We start from the raw sequence: 12,166 nt of genomic DNA, 5'->3' as shown, positions 1-12,166 counted from the left end.
GGGCAGCAGCTGGCCAGAGTCTGGCAGAAGTCACCAGAACCTAAGCCCTAAGTCCCACATTCAAAACCCACTGCGCCAGCAACTTCTCCTGGCCTTAGGCGGGGCCCATCGATTAGAGGGGTGCTCTCCTCTACCCCCACTGCTGCCATGCTGACCTTGGGGAGAGGGCACCTTGGCCCTGCACAGTCATGAGATGGCTGCTGCAGGCTTAGGTCAGGGAGGCTGCCCAGAGCCAAGCTTGGAGGGACCACGGCAGGAGAATGGGACTCTGACCTCCAACCTCGGTGAAAAGGTGCTGACGGCAGGGACCCTCACTGCACCTTCTATTCCAGGCCCGGATGGGCAGCAGACAGAAGGGGAGGCTCAGCTGAAGGCCCAACACCTATTGCATCTATACCTCTATGGCTGGCTTAGGGGTGACTGCCCAGCGAGGAGGGGCCCAGAGCAGGGTTTCTCAGCCTCAGCACTGTTGGCATCGGGGACCCACAGCGTGCATCGTAGGACGTCCAGCAGCATCCCGACCTCTCCCCATGAGATGCCAGAAGCCCCCAGCCCCAATTCTGACGACCCAAGTGTCTCCAGACATTGTGATGTCCCCTGGAGGGGGAAGAACTGTCCCTGGCTGGGATTTCTAATCTAGAGAAAGGCAGCTTGGGTCTGAATCCTGCTCTCACCACCTCATGACGGTGTCAACTTGGGAAAGCAACAACTCCTCTGGGCCTCAATGTTCTCACCTGCAAAGTGGGTATAAGGCTGCCAGGGGTTAGGTCGGGGCCAGGAGCTGATCAGTGAAGGTCTTGCTATTAAGTCTGCTTCACTGCACACCCAGAGGGGCCCAGATCCTTCCTGCTGATGGAGAAAAACATAGGTGTTGGGGGCCGGGCTCTGGAGCAAGGCTGACCCGGGCCTGAGTTCTGTGTCCACCACATTGCAGCCAGGGCTTCACGCCCCACTGTGTACCTCCGTTTCCCCAAGTGTACAGCGTGGATCCCCCTCCCCAGGGCTGGTGTGAGGTAAGCAAAGTGCTTATCACACAGTAAAGGCTCCAACCAAGAGCTGGGGGGGGGGGGGGGCGGGTCGGGGGCGGGGGGTGGGGAGGCAATCCCAAGGGCAGGGCTCAGAGGAGAGTCAGGCCCCCTCACACAGACCTGGAGCAAAGCACACGAACACGGAACATTTTTTGGGAGTTATCCACGTTTGGGGTCTCTCTGGAAACCTCTAATTCCAGCAGCCACGGATAGGCTGCTTCTGCCTTTCAGAAAAGAGGCCTTGCCCTGCTAATGGCACCTCTCTGCCATCCCACCGGGGAGGGGCCAGCCCGATGTGCTTACAGCTGAAGTGGGCAGACAATTTCTGCCCCTTTTCAGGGTCAGGAAAACTGAGGACTGGAATCTCGGCTGAAGGCAGAGGACGGAAACATAAACGGTTTACTCTCCCTCGACTCGCATGCAAAGCAGCTCTGCAGGCAGCACCGGGCTGCCAGGCAGGGGCAACCGCCGGGCCCCCTTTGCCAGGCCTGGTCTCACCCTCACTTATGACTGTCCTGAGGGCGGGCACTTCTATGATCCCTCTGTCTGGTGGGGAAACTGAGGCTCCAAGAGGTAAAATGAGCTCCCAAGGCCACATGTTAGGAGGTGGCACAGAAGTCACTTCTGTCTGACCCGGGCCTGGGTGTGGCCCTCCGCAGCTCCGAGGTGCCAACATCCAGGGTCCACGAATCACTGTCCAGCTCAGAGCAGTCCCAAGGGAGCGCCAAGCAAGGTCAGGTACAAGGCCTGCTCCCGGGAGCTCCCAACCCAGCTGTGCACCTGCCATATGCAGAGCCCCAGAACCCGGCTGTGAGCAGTGACCCAGGCCAAGTCACTGAGCCAGACAGGGTTAACAGCAGAAACGCCGCTTAGCCTGGTGCCAGGCTCCCAGGAGGCACTCAGCGCCCCTGGGACCAGCTCTCATGAGGACGATTCATCACCACATTCCTCCCATCTGTTCTCCAGGAGCCCATCACTGCTGGGTCTTCCAATACCAGGTCTTACTGAATCCTCACAAGAGGCCATGGAGGGAGGGATTTCATCCCCATTGTACAGATAGGGAAACTGAGACCTAAAGAGGCTCAGGTGGGAGGGAGACCCCACCCCAGTCTCAGGACACTCCTGCCACAACGGCATATAAACCACGAGAAGATGACAGATGAGTTAGGATTATCCCAGAAGGAGGCCCCAAAAGCTCCAAGCTTATTTAAATCCACAAACCATATTGACTCAGTCGCTGGGGAGAAACCAGTGAAACGAGGTGCGCTCCCGTCCCCGGACACCTCACAGTTCTCTGGGACAGACCACACAATCCACTGGCAACTCCACTGGGCTCTGCCCTCAGGATCTCTCTCAATTCCGTCCCCTCCCCGCCACCCCCATCAACACCAGCCTAGACTAAGCCACGCCCATCTCTCCCCTGGAAGCCCATCCACTGTCTCCCCTCTCCCCTGTGAGCTGTCCATCCACCAAAGGTCAGGCTCAGCGGACTTCCCGAATCCTCCTGGAGAGTGTGGGTCGGGGTGGGTTTACCCACCTCGTGGATGAGGAATGCGGATGTGAGGGCAGGGGGAGAGGCCGGGAGCTGCACCTAAGGCACGGCTGTGCCAGGGGAAGCCAGGAGCAGGGGGTGAGAGGCAGACGGCAACACTCACGGTTATCCTCACGTGCCGTGTGCCGAGCACGGGCAGAGTCCTGTTTAATCTCACATCCCAGAAGGGTGCGATATCACTCTCCCTGATGTCCAGGTGGGGAAACTGAGGCTCAGAGCAGGCACGTGACTGGCCTGAGGTCATGGTTAGCTCGCAGCAGAGCGCTATATGACTACTGCCTTCCCGGGACGCCTGGGACCTGCACACAGGCTATCTCCTTTACAGCCCCACGTGTCCACAAGGGATGGGCCTTCCTATCATCCCCGAACTAGAGACGGGAACCTGAGGCTCAGAGAGGCAGTGGGCCGAGGCCCGCAGTGATGAAGCAGGGCTGGGGGAGCACCCAGGTGTTGTGGCTCTAGCACAGGGCTTCCCAGCCCCGGCGCTGCAGACGCTGCGGCCCAGCCATTCTCTGCCATGGGGGATGCCCCGTGCACCGCGGCATGTTTAGCAGCGTCGCTGGTCTCTACCCTCTAGAGGCCAATAGAACTTCCTCCCGGTTGTGTCAACCAAAATGTCTGCAGACATTGCCAAAACCACCCCCAGTGGAGAACCGCTGCTCTGGATGGAAGAACACAGGGACATCTGGATGTGGGTTGTACGGCTTTTGCCTCTAACTGGGGGTCCGAGACTTATTTTCCCTGGAAAATGCACAATAAGAGGAGCATTGCTGGCCCCTTAAACAACATCCCTTCTCTTTGTCCACGCAGCACAGGCACTACACCGTGGGCACTGCCCTGGCAACGGCAGCCAATGACGTCTGCCTGACCCCGCCCCAGAATGCGCTCACTCGTGAGAGCTGTGGTCACAGCCGCAGGCATCTAGGCTTCCTCGCGGCGGAATTTCTGGAAGCGTTTCTAGCTGGGGTCTGATGGACCACATTTTAGAATGAAGGACACACACTTTATGCCCACGGCTGTTACCGAGAGGCCAGGCTGGGGACACAGGTATGTGACGGTGGACCAGGTGTGAGCTCTCCATGCAGGGGGCGGGGGCTTTGACACACTGGACAGGGTGGGTCTTGCCCAAAGTGGGCGGCCACCACTTGGCCATCCGTTCTTCCAGTTTTGCAAATCGAGAACACCTCCAAGCATGGCTTTAGGCCATGGAAACAGAGCAGTGAACAAAATGGAGGGACAACCTTGTCCTCAAGAGAGGCTCATTGTGGCAGCTCAGCATTGCCTGAAGCTCTGAGGTTTTCAAGCCATGCCAGAAGTCCAGATGTTTGTGTAAAATCCCCCAACTGTTAAATCCTCGTTCAGTTACACACACACACACACACACACACACACCGTTCAAACCAAACCAACCACATCTACAGGCTAAACTTGGCCCCCGGGCTGCCTGTTTGGACCTTGGGTTTCTATCCTTCCTTTCTGCCAGATTCAGAGAAAAGCAGGGCTGGGCCACCTCCCTGGGCTGCCTCTAGACTCTGTGGTTTTCAAGCAGGCTTAAGGGGAAAGGAGAAGGCATCACAACTTAGAGGGAACTGTGACTTACCTTTGAGCTTCCCTGGCGAGGAGGGGGAGATCACACGGAGTGCTCTGCCTGAAGCCCTAGGGGGCAGAGACAGCCTTTGTCCCCATTTTACAGATGTGGGAAGTGAGGCTCAGAGGGTTCCAGCCACCAGGCTGAGCTCACACCGCGAGCCAATGAGAGAGGCAGAGCTTGAAGACACGCGTCTGCTAACAAAGCTTAAGGTTCTGTTGCTCAGCTGAACCGTCCATCTCTCTTGGTACGTCGTTGCTGAGTTGCCCACCAGGAAGGAGCTTTCTTTGGGAGAACTGGTCTGATACGGAAGAAGGATCCTCCATGGAGAGGGAGGATGTATGTTTCTGATGGGGGACAGCTTCGTATTCCGAGAACAAATCAAAACGGCCACTGAGCAAGGGGCTGTACCGTCTCCATGAAACAAACAAGCCCCACTACGACTTAGGAAAGAGCCTGACAATCCCAGCACACACTTGCGGCCAGCTCAGCAGAACCCACTGGTTACTTCCAGCCAGGAATTAAGTGGATGATCCCGACTCTGGAGCAAGAGCAGGGTGGAAATGATTCACGCAAAGCTCACTTTCCCAAGACACGCTCTTGGTCAGACTTACAGGGAATCCGCTGCTGAGAGGATGAAGTTTGCACAGCTTCTTGGCAGGGAAGCCAACTCTGTGCTCACATCTCCTTTGGTCTATGAGACTAAACCCCGGAGACAGGTGACCTGCTGAGTCAACATGAGATTGGGATTCTACCTGGACCTTTAGGACAGATGGGAAGGTGAGATGTTCGCTGTATTTGACTGGGCACTAAGCACTTCCAGGCTCTCCCCTCATCTCCAGCTGATCTTCTATCTCACTTTCCACTCCTCCAGGGGAAGTGGTGAAATCAAACACCTTTGTGTATTGCTAGGAGCACTTTAAATCACCACAAGCTCCCAGAATGGCAATTCTGCATTACTTTTCAAGAGGCGCAGAACGTTGAACTTCTTCATGTGTCAGAATCTATCCTGAAGAAAGAGCCCTAAATACAGAGAACATCACATGCACGAAGGCTCTTCTGCTGTATTAGCAACCAGGCTGAAAACCTTGAAGCAAATTATCCAACAGAAGGAGGACCACTGAAGTAAATTTCACTAAAGTGGGTATTCCATTGAGACACTGCTCATGCCTGCAATTTTGGAAACTAAACTTCAATTTGGACTACTTGCAATAAATCCTTACATTTCGTGACAAAAGAAAAGAAAACAAAGTGAACCAGGTGCAAAGTAAGCGTGTCATACTCTCAGGGTAGGAGGTAAGAGCAAGCACCTTAGGCACGTGTGAGGGTTGAGAACATGTGAAGTGACCAGGAGAAGCCTCGGTCCAGGCTATAATGGTTAACAGAAGGACATTCACTGTCCTCTGATGAATCAGGGCAGAAGGTTTCACAGGGGAGGTCAGATTCTGGGAGCTGACTTGTGAAAGATGGCATTCTGGCATCCAGATGGTTGGCAGAAGATGTTTGGTGCTTCCAGTAAGTGATGCACATGAGACCTGGATCAAGGTCTTAACAAGTTTGTGAGACTGGGATATACAAGAAGATGGGCAAGCAGCTCTCTGGCCTTGGCCGAGGCTGGGGAAATGGCTAAGGCACGGTCGTGATTTCTGCCATCAATGAGGAGCCAGAAAACCCTGAGACCAGGAAAGAGACGTCTGAAGGCTGGGGATGGGGGGCTATAGGTCAAGGCTGAGATCCAATGGAGAGTGAGACCATGCCTGGCTCTGGGATCCAGGCTGGGTCAGCGAGGAAACCGTGCCAGGAAAGGGCTATGGGACAGGAAGGAGGGGGGCTGGGGTACAGAGTCACGTGGAGGTTGAGGGCAGGCACAGCTGTATGGAGTGCTGGCTCATTGATTTAGTGCTGGAGGAAGAGCCATTCTAAGGGTACGGCAACGGAGCTGGGCAACCGAAGGAAACTGAAGAAAGGAACTGACAAGTGATCTCTCTCTCTCTCTAAATGCAAAGTTCTTTAGCATCACTCCTTTTGCGGATTTTTCACTTCCTTGCCTTCTTTTTATGAGGGAAGGTTACTGTTTTTCTTATCCACCTGCTTATTATGTATCCATCAAGCACCATTTTCCCAGGCTCCTAAATAAAGTATTTCCTTAATAAAAGAGAATCTACAATGAAGTGGGATTTTTCTCACCTGAGTGCTTAGGAAAGGAAGAATCACAAGCATTTGTCAATAATTCACGCTCAAGAGGAACGTGGATGTTTCACCAAGCATCGCGTAATCGCGGACACTCTCCAGCTGATGGGTTTGGTGAATGTAAAGTAAAATCCTGATGCGGAACTCCTCCATTAAAAGTAAAAACAAAACCAAACCCAGACTGGTTCTGTGTCGAGCACTTTCAAGCATTACATGATTATTTCCATGACCCTGTTCGTAAGTGTTTTCAACTCTGTTGTACAAAGGAAGCAACCTGAGAAGCTCAGAGACCTCCCCGAGGCCACACAGCTGGGAAGTGGCCAAGCTGGTCAGTGCCAAGAGCCCGGGACAGCTGGGCCCTCCCAGCCCCGACGCTGAACCTGGTACCGTGCGAGGCCTCAGGGGTCCCCACACTATGAAGGTCCTCACAACCTTTACTGAGTTGAGCCGACAATCTATGCATTAGCTTTACAGAACAGCTTTCGCCAAGTAAGGACGAACTGAAAGGTTTTCAGCCTCACTCACGTGAAAAAGAAGAAAAGGTTAAGGCGAGGCGCTTGAGGCTGCCACCAGGTCCGGTCTCACCACCCGCGCACCCATGATCTCGTGTCCCCGGATCAGTGGTCCTGATGTCTTTACGCTGCTGTCTGTCTGTCCCACACAGCTCCTCAAGCAGGAAGTCTGGAGCCATCCTTGACTCCTCCTCCCTCCCTGTAGTGGGTTCAGGGGTGCCCCCCCCAGATTCATGTCTACCCAGAACCTCAGAATGAGATCTTATTTAGACATAGGGTCTTTGCAGATGTAATTAGTTCATTAAAATGAGATCTCCCTGGTGGGTCCTAAATCCAATGACTGGTGTCCTTATAAAAGGAGGTGAGGACACAGGGAGAAGCCATGTGAAGATGGAAGCAGGGATTTGTGATGGAGCCACAAGCCAGGGATGCCAGGAGCCCCAGGAGCTGGAAGAGGCAGGAAGGACCCTCCCCCAGAGCCTGCAGAGGGAGCATGGCCCTACTCACACCTTGATTTCAGATTTCTGGCCTCCTGGACTGTGAAACAAATAAATTTCTGTTGTTTTAAGCTCCCCAGTTTGTGCTTGTTGTTGAGGAAACTCGCAGGCTCTCCTTCACCCACCCAGTTAATTCCATCATCAAGTCACATGAAGTTTACTCTTAAAATACGCAGAGTTACTCCAGGTCGCTCCACCCCACTCCCTACCTCCAGCCCAGGACCAGGGTCCCAGAGCCTCCTGCCTGGGTGTCTGCAAAGAAGCCCCCTTCCCTCCACCAGCTGCACCCTCCAGCCCCTTCTGCCCCAGGGGGATCTCTTGAAAATGCAAATCTAGGGCTTCCCTGGTGGCGCAGTGGTTGAGAGTCCGCCTGCCGATGTAGGGGACACGGATCCGTGCCCCGGTCCGGGAGGATCTCACATGCTGAGGAGCGGCTGGGCCCGTGAGCCATGGCCGCTGAGCCTGCGCGTCCGGAGCCTGTGCTCCGCAACGGGAGAGGCCACAACAGTGAGAGGCCCGCGTACCGCAAAAAAAAAAAAAAAAAAGAAAAAAGAAACTGCAAACGTAATCAGCTCACTCCTCTACTTCGCATCCTTCTACTTCTTCCCCCTTGTTTTTAGGATAAAATCCAGATTCCTTCACGTAGCTACGAAGCCCCATGACGTGGTCTCACCTACTTCTCCACGTCATCTCACCCTCCTGCCCTCAGACACACTGGCCTTTGCCTTCGTGGAAACACACTGCCGGCTCCCGCTGGGGACCCTTGCACACCGGGTCCTCTCCCTGAATACTCTCCGCCTGCCCCTTCTCTCCCTCCTCATCTGGGAATGTTACTCCTCCTGGGGGTCTCAGGGTATAGGCGGCTTCCTCGGGGGAAACCACCTCTGCTCATGCCCTCACCCCAGGCTCAGTCAAGGCCCCCTGCCAAGTGCCCACCAGATCCTGGCTTCTGCACACACCCCCATCTGTCATTTCTTGTTCTGTGTCTATCTCTCCCTCTAGACTATGATCCCCCTGTGGGCGGAACTATTTCCTGGTTACCCCCATAACCCCAGGGTCTTGCACGGAGCCTGGCACATAGTAGGTCCCCAACAGATGGAGGTAAGTGCATGAATGAATGAACGGTCCACAGATGCACCTGGAAAGTCCCTGGAGTTCCGGGTTTACGTCTCCACATGATCTCCTAACAGCGCTGATTTCCTTCTGTGGGTTCACGAGAAACGGATCCAACCCAAAGACATCCAACTGGAAGGCAATGGGTCCACAGCAAGCGGGACTGTGGCCAGCACTCACCTCGTGAACTAGTAAAGCCAGGGCAGATTTGGTTTTCTGCACCATCTAACTGCCAAGGCCAGTCGTGCATACAGGTCAGATTTCCATCTGATTAGACATCCTGAGAACTCCCACTGAGAGGCAGGTCTGTCACTGCATGGCCAGCCTGACGTCCGAGGGAGCTGAGGCCACAAGCATGTAAGAAATTACATGTATTGGCATCTTTGGCCACAGAAAGAGTTCCCTATGGGAGGCCAAGCTGGACCAGTTTCCAACACGGTTAAGGAGATTGGACCAAATGTATTCACGGATACATGTTGCAGTCATGGCAGTCAAAGAACCAAGTCCTAAAATGAGGATCCTGGCAATTACCCATGGAGCATTACGATAGAAATGACCACTTGGATTTATCCCTACTACAGGGAATAACTTTGGAATCACACACCTCACAACGTAGCAATATAAGAACAGCCCAGTTGGAAATGACCACTTTCTCTGGCTGAAACTTCCTTAAATCAGAGTAAAGTCATGGTACTTGGGTGAGCTCTTCTGCCAATTATGCCTTCAGCCCAATTTTCCTCTCACTATCAGGTAATTAAGAAGCTTTGTAAAGTTGGACAAGCCACTGTCTGCTTTAAAATTCTGAAATTTGAAATTAGAAAAATGAGAAACCACAGCATGAAGAGATCCCGTCAAACAGACATTCAGGCAGCCCCATTCCCTTCCTCAACCTTCAGAAGTTTGAAAAAGGACCTAAGTAAGGGCAAACAGAAAGTATTTTCCAGAAGTGGAGTGATTTCCTTCGCTGGTCTCCTGATTTCCCTTTTCTATAATTTTCACAGACAAAGGCAATGACTACCATAGAGTTTCCCTGTTTTTTAAAAAAAATTGACTAAATTAAGATGTTTCATAAAACAACTCACTTTCTGGCTCTCCAAGAAAACGCTGTCCTTACTGTGAACATGCAGCGCTTCCATATGACTAACATTTGTATGAAACCCAGAGTATGGAAGTGAAGTGATAGAAAATATTATTGAAGGAGTTTGCTAGCTGACTGCTCTCACCCCTGAGAGAGTGGTGAGGGAAGCACAGGACGGGCAGGAACATGCGGCCAGCTGAAGGAAGCTCTGATGGCCAGATGACAGATTAGAGGGTGGAGGAGCTCCAGCCACAGAGCGAGTTTGTATCCACGGGCTCCTCTTTCCCACGGGTAAATCGAGAAGACTGAAAGACCCCAAGATAGGGAGTGGCTTCCCCAAGTGACAGACAGCAGCCCTTTGAAAGTGGGGGGCCAAGGGGGAAAGTCAAGAGAAATCCATCCTGGAAACTCCAGGCTTTCAGCTACTGAGGTCTAGTGTACAGGGGAGAGTTGGAGGAAACCCCTTCAAGGCATCACAGACCTTCACTGAGTGTTAGACAACTGCCCTCCCAAGTTTGGGAGCAGGGCAACAGACCAGAGAGAGCTCTCCAGTGGGGCCAGAGAGCAACAGTAAGTCTCTGTGGCCCCTACGTCTGCCCGCCAGGCTACAACGTAGAGAAGGAACTCTCAAGGTTCAGAAAGCTGGGACCTCAGATGTAAAACAGAAAGAGACCTCTCAGTGCTCAGAGCCCAAGCCATGCAGAGGGAAAGTCCTGACCCTCCTTCCAAAGCACTTGAAGGCTGCAGTGAACTGTATCAAACCAAACCCACAAAAAAGTCCAGGGCTTCCCTGGTGGCACAGTGGTTGAGAGTCCGCCTGCCAATGCAGGGGACACGGGTTCATGCCCTGGTGCGGGAAGATCCCACATGCCACGGAGCGGCTGGGCCCGTGAGCCATGGCCACTGAGCCTGCGCGTCCGGAGCCTGTGCTCTGCAGTGGGAGAGGCCACAGCAGTGAGAGGCCTGTGTACCGCAAAAAAACAAAAACAAAAAAAAAGTCCAGACTCAGCTCAACCATGGACAGGACTGACTCTGTGCTCCACCTCTGATAGCCTGAAAGAAGAGGAATATACTGTTATTTGATACAAAATGTCTTACATGTGGTAAAAAGTAAGATGCGTGAAGAGGCAATAAAATTTGATCCATGATCCAGGGAGGAGACAGACAAAAGGAGAAGACCTAGCTAGTCTCCAAATATAAATTCCTCTTAATTTCAGTAGACTAGCTATTGAAACTAACAGATAGGGACTTTAAAGTAACGATGATAAAAATCCTAAAGAATGGCGTGTAAAAGGTAGATAACATGTCTGAAGAGATGGAGAATTCAAACACATAGAAACTAAAAGAATGATCCTAATAGAAATGCTACAGTGGAAAATACAATATCAGAAATGAAGAATTCATTATATGGGCTTAATGACAGACTAGGCAGAGCAAGGGAAATGATCAGTGAACTTGAAGACAGGTATAGGAGGCTGGTAGCTGCACAACAGCAACAAGCTAAATTGTAGATCAGCTATTTTATCAGAGAAAGACACAGCTAAGAATAGCCCTCTTGGCCAAAGATCGGCTCTTTGGCAAAAGGGTACAAATATAATTGGATCAGACTGTAGAGGAACTTAAGCCCTTGACTATTGTTGGAAGTAATAGAGCAATCAGCTGGCAGTTAGTGGAGCCTAACAGCTTCGTGTGATACCAACAGAAGTCAACAGCTTAAAAGAAAATTTAGGAAAAGAAACCCTCAGAGAGAGACCTACTAAAAGTACCGTCATCTCAGAGTGACTGTGCACACCTCCAAGGATGCATCCTCTGAGAAGCAACGCCAAGGACTCCACATTGGGGGTGGGGGGGGTGGGGGGGGTGTTAAAGAAATAGCCTATCTAAGTCACAAAACATATAAATAAGCAAACAACAAGCCTGAGAGAAGGGAAAATCAGTATCCAGTGTTGCTAAAATATATTATCTAAAACACCCATTTGGGGAAAAATAGTTATAAAGTGTGTAAACAAACAGGAAAATGTGACCAGTATATAAGGAAAAACGCAAACAACTGAAACAGCCTATGAAAGGACCCAGATGTCGGACTTAACAGACAAAGACGTCAAAGCAGCTATTATAAATATGTTCAAAGACTAAAGAAAACTATTCTTGGAGAGAGGGGGAAGATGGCGGAAGAGTAAGACGCGGAGAGCACCTTCATCCCCACAGATACACCAGAAATACATGTGCAACAACTACACGTGGAACAACTCCTACAGAACACCTACTGAACGCTGGCAGAAGACCTCAGACCTCCGAAAAGGCAAGAAAGTCCCCACGTACCTGGGTAGGGAAAAAGAATAAACAGAGACAAAAGAATAGGTACGGGACCTGCACCAGTGGGAGGGAGCTGTGAAGGAGGAACGGTTTCCACACACTAGGAGCCCCTGCGCGGGCGGAGGCTGCGGGTGGCGGAGGGGGAGCTTCGGGGCCGCGGAGAAGAGCGCAGCCACAGCGGTGTGGAGGGCAAAGCGGAGAGATTCCCGCACAGAGGATCGGGGCCGACCGGCACTCACCAGCCCGAGAGGCTTGTCTGCTCCCCGGCCGGGGCGGGCGGGGCTGGGAGCTG

The sequence above is a fragment of the Delphinapterus leucas genome, chromosome 15 (assembly GCF_059928025.1).
Source record: "Delphinapterus leucas isolate spDelLeu-1000000601 "Yukka" chromosome 15, BTC_Dleu_Yukka2, whole genome shotgun sequence".
Classification (NCBI taxonomy): Eukaryota; Metazoa; Chordata; class Mammalia; order Artiodactyla; family Monodontidae; genus Delphinapterus; species Delphinapterus leucas.
The sequence above is the reverse complement of the archived record's forward strand: the minus strand, read 5'-3'. Positions refer to the sequence as shown.